The sequence below is a fragment of the Chaetodon auriga genome, chromosome 6 (assembly GCF_051107435.1).
Source record: "Chaetodon auriga isolate fChaAug3 chromosome 6, fChaAug3.hap1, whole genome shotgun sequence".
NCBI classification, from domain to species: Eukaryota; Metazoa; Chordata; class Actinopteri; order Chaetodontiformes; family Chaetodontidae; genus Chaetodon; species Chaetodon auriga.
Window position 1 is genome coordinate 22792562 of NC_135079.1, and position 13715 is coordinate 22806276.

A 13715-nucleotide genomic window follows, 5' to 3' on the forward strand; every position below is an offset into this window, starting at 1 on the left:
GGAGGAGAAAGGGCAACAGGGGAGACAATGAGAAAGGGAGAATGGGCGGGTGTGTGGGGCGAAGGGGGTGTGTCAAGAGGTTGGCAGGAAGTGAGGATGGTGATGAATAAAATAATTAAATAGAAATCAGTGTGTAAAACATCTCAGCTGGCTCAGTGAGTGGGTACAGTGTGGCTTTACGTTACATTCATCACTTATTCATTGGGATTTAATGGGTTTTCAAGATGATTGTGCGTACGCAGTACAGTATGTTGGGAATACATGTGGAGTGTTGCATCATTAGAGCTGAGACGGTGTTCTTGAGCTTCTATCCTTGTGACAGCTAGTTAGATGATCAAACCCTCAACGTGTCCATTTTTATGGAGCCCCAAACATGACTAAACGCAGCAAAAGCTTATCAGACAAGTTGAAAATATAACTGAATACATGAATATATAATTCTGTTAGTTCAACAGTTAAAATCAAGTGTAAAAGCAAATATAAAGCTTTGTGCTGCTTCTTTAATACAGATACAGGAATGATTAAATGGTGCTAATACCAAAAGAAAAAAACACAATAATAAAAGCTAAATAAAAAAAAGGAATTAATTCAAGGCAGTGTGGGTAGGATTTTCCTAAAAAAAAAAAAAAAAGTAACATGTGGACTCAAACAAAAATAATCATCACTTACAGCCCACCAGGAGTGAGTGGCAGTGTGTCTATCTGCAGACACTCTGCCTGTATTTTCTTATTTTGCTGTGTTCATGGGCAGTGGGTGTGTAGCCCCAGCCAATAACAGCACACCGGGTGTGAGGGGGGGGGGTGAAAAATGGAGCGACCAGGTGCCAGGTGTAAACAACCACCCAAGAGGACGAGAGGAGAGGCCAGCTTGAAATGCTGCGTGTACAAACTGCAGCCGACAAATCCTATTCATTCTGCCTTGAAGTAAATTGATTGGAGGTCCCTGTCTCTGTTTGATTGACAGCAGCTGGCAGGCTGCCACAGTGCCAGTCTTAGACCAGAGAGAACGACAGAGTGAACAAACTTGTGCTTTAGCCTGCATTTCAGGAGCCTACAGTGTGTTGTTAGTGGTACTGAAGAGCAAGGACCACAGCAGCATCTAACTGGAGACAAGTGACATTTACAGGTGCGTTCACATGCTGTTTAATGTGCTTCAGCTGAGCAGCTAATTAGCTATCTAGCCTGTAAACCGGCGTTAGCAGTGCACTTTTCCCAGATTAATGTCTGTTTGATGGCTTGTTCACATGCTGAGGTGCAGGACAAGCCGCGTGTTCATATTTGTAAAGTTAGATACGGAGGAGACTTTAGCAAGAAAGCTGTTTCGAATGTAAATCCAGCGAAGTAGTGGCGGACTCCGCCACTAAAAGTGAAGATTACAATATTGAAAGGTAATTACAGACTGCAAAAAAAGTGAATTAGGGCTGCTCGATTATGGCAAAAATCATTAAACACAATTCAACTGAAAAACATAAATTATAATATAATCCATAGAAAGACTTGTGTGATACTCAGTGTGTATTACAATGTTTTTATTTTTTTTTTATCAAATGTGAGGAAGGATTGCTGAAATGCAGCTCTCTTCCTTTTTGGCTGCTTCAAGCTCCAGTTCTGTAACAGCATGGATGCAAACTCACCTCCAATCTCCATTTATAGGTTTCAATTTTTCAAGTTCAATTAGCTCAGGTGAAATATTTCCAAGGACTTCTTGCATGTCTTCACAGTGACCCCAGATGATTTTACTGCAGTGCACAGGCAGCAGTCCTCCACACTCCTGAGTGTGTGTTCATAAGGCTTGTGTGTATATGGATCGCCACTTGGTGCCAGGAGTTCAATCTGGGGCTTTCCTGCAGCCCGGAGACACATGCATATATATATGATATACACGTGTATCACTGCTGACAACCCTGATAGCAAATGCATCCCTCAACCTCTGGAACCTGGTGACCATGGCTACCATTTCCCCAGGAAACCAAAGAGCATGATGCTGAAACCATGCTGGATGTTAAAGAAGTAAAGTTAGATTCAGGGAATGAGAATAGGAGGCATGTGAGGGAGGTAATGATTGAGAGGAGTCAGGGTGAGCAAAGAATTTCACAAAGGACAAAGACATAGAAAAGGAAGAGGACAAGGAGAGGAGGAACTAAGGAGCAAGTGAAGGGAAGGGATTTAGGAGTGTAATAGAATCGCAGTTTGAGATAAGGCAAGAGGTCAGACACAGTTAAAGAGGTGCAGGAGGTCAAAAACGCAGCTCGGCTTCTTTCTCATGCCTGCCGCCACCGTCTGGATGAGTGGGAAGCTCAGCAGCGCCGTCATGAAACTGATTACGGATTACATGGTTTCATTTGCAGAGCTCCCGAGTGCTACATTACTTTACTAAAACATTTCACTCCACGCCCAGCTGATCTCTTTTATGTACAATTTCTTTTGCACTTCAGCCACAGATAGAGCTGCCACGGACGCCGGCTCGACCAATGAGAGGGATTTGATATTGTCGCAGAGTAGTATGTGAGCCTTGGTGCACTATGTTGAAGGCTATGCTGTAGCTGACATGCTTTCATTCATAATGTAACTACGCTTTGGGCTATGGTGGCAAAAGAGCAACGGCATGGACACCATAAGAATTGTGATTGGTCAGGTTTGGCTGCTTTGTGATAGTGAAGGCAACATGATGAGGTTGAAGAAAGGACCTGTAGCAGGTAAGCAACCAGAGCATGCTGATGTTAGCTTCTACCTCAAAGTACAATCTTTTAGAGCCGATGGCATGGCTGTTAGTTTGTGACCAACGCGGTGCTCATGTTCACGTCCTTCGCCCACGTTGTATAAGCAGCAGATGTATCTGTGCAGCCATGGACGTGTTGGTCTTAAAATGAGGTGCGTCAGGCACATCGTTGGCGCAATACTATCTTGAGGCAGCAGAAAGCAATTGCGCCAATAACCAGCAGAAACCTGTTCTTAAGCCAGTGGCACAGTATTTTCCTGCTATTTAAAGGCTGCATTATTCAGACAGTTAGATCTTCCCACGCCTGCTTCACCTCAGGGAGCTTTGAGGATTGCTGCTGCTCTCGTACATGGTCTCATTTTCTGCCATCTGTTGCTTTCGCTTCGTGTACGAGCAGATCCGTTTCCTCGGAAGCAAACCATTCGCTCCCCAAACTTGCTGAATCCGCCTTTCGAATAGCAGCACGCCGCATGCAGGCACACCTGGTTTTTAAAGGAAAGAGAAGGTGACAGTGTGATTATTTAAATTCATTAATTCGATCATTTCATTCAGTTATTTACACCCAAAACACACCTATGATTCATAAATACAACCCTTTTGTGCCTTGCGCCTTCCTTAATATTCAGATTATGCGCCACTTTAAAAGCATAAGTGGAGTTGGATAATTTAGAGCATGCACTATAGATAATTTAAAAAGGGCAGTTAGTCTTATTGACCTTTATATTTTTGTATTCAAAAGTTGTAAGTTATGCTTCACCGAAGAATATTTAATTTCCACCATTCCACTTGACCGAGATATTGCGGGTGAATGGTGTTGCATCGAATTGGCTGGTGGGGCTGCTCTTCCCCCTCATCCTCACGCTTTCTTACATCACTCCCTGCCTCCTGCCAATTGCATCTGCTTACAAAGTGCCATTGTTACGTGCTTTTTCTCCAGAGTATATGGAAGGCATGTAGGCACTGTACACTCCACACTTAAACCACTATGATAGCCTGCTCGGTCTCTGTGTAAATCCAAATCCCATCATCCCACATGTGTCCAGGAGCCCCACTTCCCCTATCGTGCAGCACAGATGTTCAGCTTTGGTCAACTCCGCTCCCTGCAGATCCTCTCATGTCAGTTCAAGACATCCCCTCAACCCTCAACATCTGTTTGTTTGACTTATTTCAATAAAACTCAAGCACATCTCTCAAATTACACTTCACTATAAGAGCAGATTTACCATCGTCATTCATAGCTGCAAAGGCTTGAATGCTTTTTAGGTGCAAAAACAGCTGATTTTTAACCTGCAGACTTCCCTGTGTCAGAATTTACAATAATCACTTTCATCTCCATCAGTGGAATCAGGCTGTGCTGTCACAGTAGAAGCTATCATAGTGCAACCCCTCCCTCCTCTCTATCTGCTCTACATTAGCATTGCAGATAAATTATTTCCAGTCAGCTCCTCTCAGAGTTAGAGCAACAACGCAGCAGAGGAGCAACCAGCGTGTTACTGTAAGAGATTTGTATGTGGATGCATGTATACCTGTCTGTCCTCTGTTTCAGACTCTGTTCAGGTGTCCTTCTGTTCAGAGGTGGACACGTGTGCCCAGAATCCACCAAATATGTGACTGACTGTCTGACTGACTGCCTGACTACATCCTCTCCAGCAACTGTTAATGATGTGGACATGAATAATTTGTGTGTGTGTTTGAAAGTGAGAGAAAGAAAACTGGTAGAGGGTGTGTTGTGTTGTCAGCTGGGTGTGTGTTGACTGATGAGGTTACACCCAAAGCATGAATAATGCAGAGGGGTGTGGGAGCGAGAAAGGGAGAGGCAGTGTGTGTGTGTGCGTGTGTGTGCGTGTGCGTGTGTGTGTGTGTGTGTGTGTGTGTGTGTGTGTGTGTGTGTGTGTGTGTGTCGGATGGGTAATTGGGTGAAAGGAGAGCAGAGGAAGCCCCCTTAGGGATTTGATGTGGAGTGAGATAGTAAAACACACAAATGAAACAGAAAGCTTAACACAATGTACAGTACATTGTCCTCGCTCTCTCCTAACCCCTTTATTTGCCTCCTCTCTGCAACTCTCTTCCAGTTTTCCCTCCCGTGCTTCTTACCAGTTTTCCTCATGTACTCTCCCTCCTACTGTTTCTCCCCGCCTTCGACTTCCATAATCCTCCTCGCCTACCGCCATTCTCGTCTCTCTCTGAAGGCCGATGAAGCTGGCATGATATCTGAAGCGTCTGTATGTTTCTCATGCCTGTTAGATCGCCTTCTGTTTAGCAACAAACTCAGGCGTGCTGCCTGCTGTTAACCACTTCTACACTTCCAACACTCACTTGCACCAGTTAAGTCTCCCCAGTACAGCAAATATTTGGTACTGTGTTAGCTTTTTCTTTTTATAGCTGTGTGCAGTCCAGACCATTTTCTACCTCTCATTCTAATGTCACACATTTGTCTTTGTAGAAAATGATAGAATGCTGCATTAACCCATTGAAACTTTTGAAACAATGTCTCCTTAATTCCAGACCTTAACAGAAACAGGCTGGTCAATTCTAGTTTCTGATTGAAATTACATCCCAGTGTCCCCAGGTCGCATCTGTGTGAGTAAGGCACAAACACAACCAATAAAGACTTGTCTAGAGAGTGCAAGACAAGGCAAAAGAGCTTATCCATAAGCTTGCCGTGGCTGGAAATAAGTGTGTTAACAACTTGGCATGGCTTGGCCCAGTTAAAGTGGACCAAAAAACAGTACACTAATCTGCAGAACCAAGTCAGTTGCTTTTGAGTACCAGATAGACCCTGTGCATTAGGTTTTGAGCTTTAATGCTTTTTAATGCATACATAGCGTAGCAAAAAAAAAGGTTGTTTGCCAAAATAAACACAAGAAAATGGATAGTAACATGAGTAAGGACAGTCACCATGAAAAGAGCATCACTGAAACCATGCAGGCTGGACCAATGCTGCACGGATACACTGTTTGTTCCACTTTTGACCTTTTTTAGATCGTAATGTAGAACTGGATCTGATCACAGTTATGGCTCTCAGTGCACTCTCTCTTCACAACCATCTGCTGACAATTTCTTATTTATTTTGTAATATTAATTATTGCTTATATTTCTCCATTAGCTTGCACATGCTGTATAATACTGTACTGAAATCTTACAGAGAAGAGTGTGAAGATCTTACATATACTGTATCTGAATTGTTTCTCATCCTCTAAGTAGCTAAAGCTACAAAGAATGACGACAAAAGCAGAGAACAGATGATTGTGGTGTGTGTGTGTTTGTGTGTATTCCTCACGTTGTGGGGGCATAGATCTGTTTACACCCCATAATGTAAATCATTACGTTTTAGGATGAAGATTTCAGATGAAGGTTAGGGTTCGGTGTAATGTCCCCAGAAGTGATGAAAACCTAACGTGTGTGTGTGTGTGTGTGTGTGTGTGTGTGTGTGTGTGTGTGTGTGTGCCCGTGTGTCCATGCTAAGTTTAGTGTCCTGCTAATGGACTGGTACTGTAGATGTCTCCAGAGTAGGAGCAGCGGGTGGTCAGTCATACAAGTCCCCCATTAGCGTTCAGCCACACACACAGACACACACTCTGACACACACTCTGACAGGCAGTGCATGTGGTTGTACTCTCTAAGGTCAATGAGCATTGCAGCTGGGATGTCTTCATCTCAGTGAAAAGGGATGGCGGCAGAGATTGAGTATCAGTGTTTCTCACTGTAAAAGGTCTGCTGCTCAGATATAATTTCCTGCATACTGCTGAAACAGTGTTGCTTAAAGACATATTGACTGGGGTTGCTAGGATACCATTTTAATTGGATGATGTGTGAGGATGAGGCAAGGCTGTGGGGGTTTTCAGAGGTAGCCTGCCAGCCGGGGAGCTACGCCTGTGCTTCCTAACGCATCAGACCTCTGTTATCCTCGCAGATGGAGACCCACTGCAGGCGAAGGTGCTGGCTCTGCAGAGACTGGTGAAATAAAAGTTGATACCTCTTGAGCTGTGAAATAAAGGAAACACCGGCACTAAAAACCAACACGTCTTACGGCAGACAACTCCGCAACATAAACAACTTTTATTGGTTGCCATGGCAAAAAAGATCCAACCAATAGAAAGTAATAAAAAATCTCAAAATAGGCCATTCACGAATCCTCTAGAGAATGCACCTAGGTAGGCTGAGGTGTGGGCGTCGTATCGCCTGAAGCTCTTTGAAGACCAGTTGAAAGGAAGTCCATGAACCACAAACTGCTCAACATGCTGGAAACTACAAGCTGTGCTCTCTCTTCTCTTCTTTCTCTTCTCTTCGAGATGTCCTCCCCTCTCTCTGTCTGTCCTGTGATGGAGGAGTGGCAGCAGGAACATGAGGGCTGTCCTGTTCTGTACAACTCCTGAGTCGGAGGAGCTTTGCACCAAAGGGGAGAAAGCTCTGTATTACAGGCGTCTATTCCACGCTCCATGGTTGCTTTCACACCTGCGGTTTGGTTCATTTGGTCTGGACTAAGGAAAAAAAAATTCTACTTTGTTGCCTTTCAGTTCTGCTGCGGTTCATGCTCACACTGACTTACAAACGAACCGTGAAGTGTTTGCTTGAAGTCGTATGGCCTGACAGGTAACTCGTTCACACTTAGTTATAATCATGTAACCAGCAATCCTGAATAACTGATGGAGAGACAGAGTGCACTGTTCAAACTGTTGAGAAACCTGTTGCTGAAAAACGCTAATGACCCATATTGAGCTTTGTTGGCCTACAGAGCCGCAACTCTGAGTAATGCAACAGCCCTGTGCAAGTTCTCATGGGACATTGCCTTTGCACTACATCTATCCAAAGAAGTTTGAGCCAGTTCTCCCAGACCTACAAACAACCTGGCCCAAGTAGAGAGAAGAGGTGGATGACAATTGTATCAATATGAGACCCAGAAATGTTGTGAAACTGCCACCAGGAGACTGTCTGAACGCCTGGATTTCTGTTGCGATAATGACATCCGTACACCACAGTCCCACCAGTTTACCTGGTATCATCTAGTGCCTGTGCCTGCACCAGAGCCTCAGGCTGAAAACCAGCATGAGCACCGCCGTCAAGTGGATTCTCCTGTAACAGCCACACTGAGAGTGCACCTGGAGCGAGGTCAGGCAGAGAAATAATAAAACCACTGAAGCTTACAGACCAAGTGAAAAAGTGTAAAAATGGTTTATTGAGAGAATTAAACGCACAAGAACCTTTTCAAGAACCTTGAGAAAGGAAAAAGTGAAGTGTAAATGCTCGGTGTTCATGATTTGAACCTAAAGTAAGGGTGGTGTGGTTGTGACGTAAACGCAGATGGTTTGGTATTTAACCTTTGGATGATGTCATAGGACGAGCTCAGGATAGTTCTGAGTGTTACGACGTCCCGTGCTGTTAGTGTAACTGCTCTCCTTTTAATAAACAGTCTGAACGCAAAGACAAAGTAAACGTTATTGTCTCAACCAGATATGATTTTAAAACTGCCCACTATGACTGCTGAGAATGGCTGGATTTTAGTTAAGTGCTCATTTTTCAGCTTTTATTTTGAACAGCACAGGAAGTTGTATTTGCTTGAAGTGTGACGTCGCTGGGATCTGGCACACCTCGAGGCTTTTCACGTATTTGCAAGATGTTTACATTTTAAGGCCTTGAGTTTTATTTTCTGACCTAAATATGGTGCAAAGAAAAAGCTTCTCTCTCTCTCTCTCTCTCTCTCTCTCTCTCTCTCTCTCTCTCTCTCTCTCTCTCTCTCTCTCTCTCTCTCTCTCTCTCTCTCTCTCTCAGAGCTGCTTGAGGTGACTTGATTTCCCTCCTGTGAGACTGATCGAGCTCCTTCAGGCTAAGCTGAAGGATGTAGAGAATTATCAGTGGATCAATACTAACACTTACACGCCCTCTCCCACCCATCTATCTAAGCGATGGTCAGCCTGCAACACCTTTTTCTTTTCTCATAATGCCTCACGCTCCAGCATGTTATTGGTTTATTTATTGTTGTAATTTTTTTGTCTTGCAAAATTGTATTCATTTTTATTCTTTTCTCTTTTTTTTTGGTCCTTGTTGGTTCAGTTTTGCTGTGTGGTGCATATTTGTATAAAAGGTGCTATATAGATAAAGCTGAGTTGAGTTGTCCTGGCACGCTGGGGAGGCTGTTGTGACATTATTTGAATTAAACGACACTACAGTCCCAATTATATGTGCAACCTTGGGGGTTGCACAAGAAGGAGAGAGAGCCACTCACTGTCTCATTATGCAGTACCCCGTCATCACTGATTGGTGGATGCTATCGTGAGCGGAGGCTCTTATGTTGACCTCTACCCTCCCAGTTTTTCAGAGGGAATGAAGTCAATGAGATTCCCTGCTGTGGCTTTATTAAGTAGAACAGGAGGAACACTGAATATGGCTGATGACAAATGGCCTGACACAGAGAGCTTACAAATAGTAACAGTGATATTGTGTATGATTATATGCAGGATTGTCCTTAAAAGCAGCTTGTTCAGTAGTTACCAGTACACACTGAAAGCTGGGTATTTATGTGAAGTGAATGAATTAAATGGAAGCCAGACAATACTGGTTGTCAACTACATTATCATGGCAAGGCTTTTCAGAATTAATGACTTCACGTTGATCTAAATATATTCTAAATTCATGTGAATTCCACTGACATATTAGTCATACTGTACAATACACATACTTCCTCCTCGCTCAGTTTACCTCATGGTCCAACTTTATCATTTTATATTTGTCATGTCGTACACTAACATCCTGTTCTCTATGTATGTTTCTGACAGTATAAATGTTGTGGTGCATTTGAATGTATTTTGCCTACAGTCAGTGCTTCCTGTCCAGAAGTGATTTGTTTGTGAAATTCATCAAAGTCATTGGAGTATTCCTAACATTGCGTCACGCCAATTATGCCAGTCGAACTGGAGGCTTGCATCTTTGACACCTCCACCCCTCCACAAAGCTTCTGTATCTCCATCTGAGACACTGAAGATGGAATAATTTCCCCTAACTAGACCAACCTCTGTAATCACTGATTACCACCTTCTACAACCCCCTGTAATCAGCCATAGCCATCTTATCACAATGGGAATGAATGTGTGTGTGTGTGTGTGTGTGTGTGTGTGTGTGTGTGTGTGTGTGTGTGCACACACTGCGGGGGAAGGTTGTACTATACATGTGCAGATGTGTAGGTGGATGGTAATGAAGAGATTGGCTGTTAACCTTAAGAAGATGGGAAAGAATACATGCAATCTAAAACAAATACACACACACACACACACACACACACACACACACACACACACACACACACACACCGCTCACATTCACGGGCTTAGTGACCCTGCTGACTTGGTCAATTACTCCTACCAGATTACATTTTTCAGGTCTCATAAAAATCACGTCACCTCGAACTTTATTGCAGCTCCATGTGTGTCGCCTGTGTGTGCTATTTCAAAAAAAGCCTTCGGTGATGTGTGCAAAATGACAATATTTAACCTTGTAGGTGTGATAAGTTCTGGAGCGCTCGGTCATCAATCATCACACGCAAGCACACACACACACGCACACACACACACACACACACACACACACACACACACACCCATTCCTCCTGCCTTGAAGCTCACAGGCACACACAGATCAGAGCAGATAGACACACACAACCACACACACTCACAGATGCTAACAATGATACACTCTGTAGCTAATCACCAGGCTGTGTTCAGGGAGCCAGCGGAGAGAGATGGTGTATCTCCTCCTGGGTCAGTGATCTGTGTGAATTATAGATCACAGCTTTTCTATCCCAGGTTTTGTTGTCCTGCCCTCGGGACACACTCGGCAGAGGGAGAGAGGCTATGATGGACACGTACAGGAGGTGTGGGCAGGGTGAACTGTGGAGCACATTTTTAAAATAGTATTTACAAGTTCACAGAGCACACTGCATTTTTTAGAAAGCACAAATGAAGACACACTGATTGAATTAGTCTTCTGTGGTTTGGATGTTCTGCTGATGCTGGAGTCGATTCTCAGAAATTGAAGGGTCCTAAACGCTCCAGGCTTAATGTGACTGGTTTGTGCTGTTTTGTTCGAAGTAGAGTATGAAGTGATAAGGTTTTGGGTCCTGCTTTATTACCTCATCTTGACACCCTGGAGGAAAGGTTTAGGACCTTTATAACCAATTTTTTCCTTACGCTGTATATTTCCCACTCATAAATGTCTTTCATTGAATTATGATACAGCCACAACAAGTGTGGCTCAGTGATACTCCAGCATAGAAGAAGAATTGGCTAAGTTGGACAAAGAGTGAATTTTTGATGTATGTATTCAGCTGTCCTATTCCCACATTTGCTTTCATGCATGTAAGGTCAATGTGTAGAATCCTTATACGATTATAGCATCTCAAATCATTTTAAGGGCAATTTTTTGAAAAACACAAGTTGTCTTATATATTTTATACTTAAGTTTGTTGGTTGCAGGTTTGTTTTTAACATATGATGCAAACTCTTAGAATTGTTGCTTCAGTGACACCATTACTTAATAATCAATGCTGAAGTTCAATCTAATCTAATCTGCCTAATCTAATCAGTCCAGGCACAAGCTGTAAAGCTTTGAACAGTTATGGTCAGCAATCACACACATACACACACACACACATGCACACACACATCCACATATACGTATGCATTGTTAACATCCTTCCATTTTTCTTAAAACAAGTGAAATCGACATGTAAATCAGTGTTGTGTTCTACAGAAGACTGTAGTGTTTATCCAGCCAGCTGAAGATGTGATTTTCTGTGAAAAATCTAACGTATGTATCATAATTCAAAGGTCACAATGCATTGACTTTAATGCATTTAGTGCTGTGTGTGTGCAGGCGGTTAGTGCCAAAGGCGTTACTTTGACCATGAAAAACATCCAGTTTATCCGACATGTTTTCGTTTTCTTTCACCCGTTGGAGGAGTTCTCCTCTAATCATTTCTTCCTCTGAATCCATAAAGCAGCTGTGAGGAACATCAATTTCACTTAAGGGAGTTTCTCAACTTTATTACTTTGTTTCATTGTGTTGTTGCAAATTAATGTTAGTGTTTAACCTGCTTAACCATGTGGAGAGCATAATATCAGCATGCTCAATATGCCAAATAAATGGCATGTTGTATCAAGATTCAGTCAGCCTCTTCTTATTTTAATGACAAAGTGGCTTCAATGGACTCATAACGCACTCATGATCTCTGCAAGAAAACTGCCAAAATTCCGATCTGTCATTTCTGTTTATTCAGACGTGGATCCCACTTCGGTAATTGAATCTCAGCATGACAGTCATTAGTAAGTCATCAGTGCCTCTCGGGTAAAATAGCAAATAAAAATGGTACCACAAGCCCAAATTTTGTAATCACAGTGATATGTGTGGTATTCCAGTGAGATGTGTGTGTTTTGCTCTGAGTGGATGCTGTTGAAAAAGTGAACAAGCGGACGGGACTATTCCGCACATGAGGCGTTGAGGATGAGCCTCCTCAAAGCGTGTGTGTCTATGAATGATTGAGCATGCATGTTTGTGTGTGGACGTGTGTGTGTGTGTGGACTTGAGTAAAAACCATTGACTGTGATAATGGAAGTCAATACGGCCGGTGCGATTCTGCGTCCTGTGGGAGCGTTTGTCTTTGATTAGAGCGCAGCAGAGAATGGCTGACTGCACAGGACCCTTAATTGTCTTCCTGAATCACTGCACTGTGACTTCTGACAGTAAAGCTGACATGACCGACTGCCTCCGCTCTCTGGAGTACGCGTGTAGTCACTTGTAGCCTGGCGTTTGAGTTATGGGGTTTTCGTGTGTTATTTTGAGTTTTTTAGCCTCAAACATGTCCGAGCAGCATGTGAAAGTTGCCAGTTTAGTTTCCTGTAATCGTCAATTGGGAAATATTAGAGTCTCGAAGTCATTAGACTGTTCAACCCCGTCACCCTTAATGACAGCTAACTCTCAGCCTTAGAAGTAGCCTAACACTGTGAGAACATGTAATACACTACAGTTGTTAGCCAGACAAGCTAACAGTTGCGGCTGACATCAGAAGACATTTTTTTAGTTTATTTTCTTTTATGATTTTGCTCTTTTCAGTCGTGGAAAGACTGAAATGAGACCAAACTCTTTCAAAGCAAAGTGTTTTCTACAGCCTCATGCACGCAGTTTCAACATGAAGTGCAAAGCTTGACAGGCCCTCTGTGCCTAGTCATGGTTGCTAAGTTATGATTGGACAGTCCCTGTTGGGGGGAGGTGCCTTTAGCGAAAAGCCAAATCCCTAAATAATTAAAAGGTGGCAGTGATAAGGTCATTACAGTTAAAGCAGCAGCTCCAGTCTTATCTGAAACAGTCAGCTCCTCTGACAGTTCAGCATGTTCACGCTGTCAGACGTGCAGTTCAGGGACTCTTTGATGCTGTTGTCAGGATGTCATTTCTTTCTTCATTCCTCTCTGAGAAAGTCTTGCTCAGCTTAACAAAATCCACCAAAAGTCCACATGCGCTCATAAATTCACTGTCTGGATGGATTTCCCCTCAAGGCTTCAGTGCACGAGCTGTGGCCATTTAAAACACGTCTCTGAAAATGATTGATTTCCTATGGATCAATACGCTTTGAGCTGAATGCTACAATGCTCAGTTTGTCTATTTGAATCGGTATTGTTTAGAGTAGTGACTGATGCTGACAATGGAAGGTTTTATTGATTTCTGGGCCTTTTTTTTGCCATAATGTTGCTGTGTTTAATAGGAGAAGGTGGATAACATTTCAGTCTGGTCTCAACAATATACAGTTAAACCACAAAACAGCACTTTCTATTCCCCACGGGCCGGGTTCTATGCTCAGACTAAAAGGTTTTTAAGGCGTCTGAAACAAACTTTCAGCCCAAAGTCCTGACAGTGGACCGAGGAGAGGACGAGATGGAGAGAGAGAGAGAGAGTTGAGGAAAGGAGAGGAAGAAGATTGCAGCAGGGAATGGAAGTTATTGGTCTATTTTTAC

At 43.1% G+C, this 13715-nt stretch overlaps 1 protein-coding gene across 1 annotated transcript in view; it reads left to right on the forward strand.

Annotated features, from left to right (window-relative positions):
- The window catches only part of necab2 (N-terminal EF-hand calcium binding protein 2), a 114797-nt gene that overhangs the window by 44150 nt on the left and 56932 nt on the right, over window positions 1-13715 (forward strand). The window lies entirely within an intron of this gene.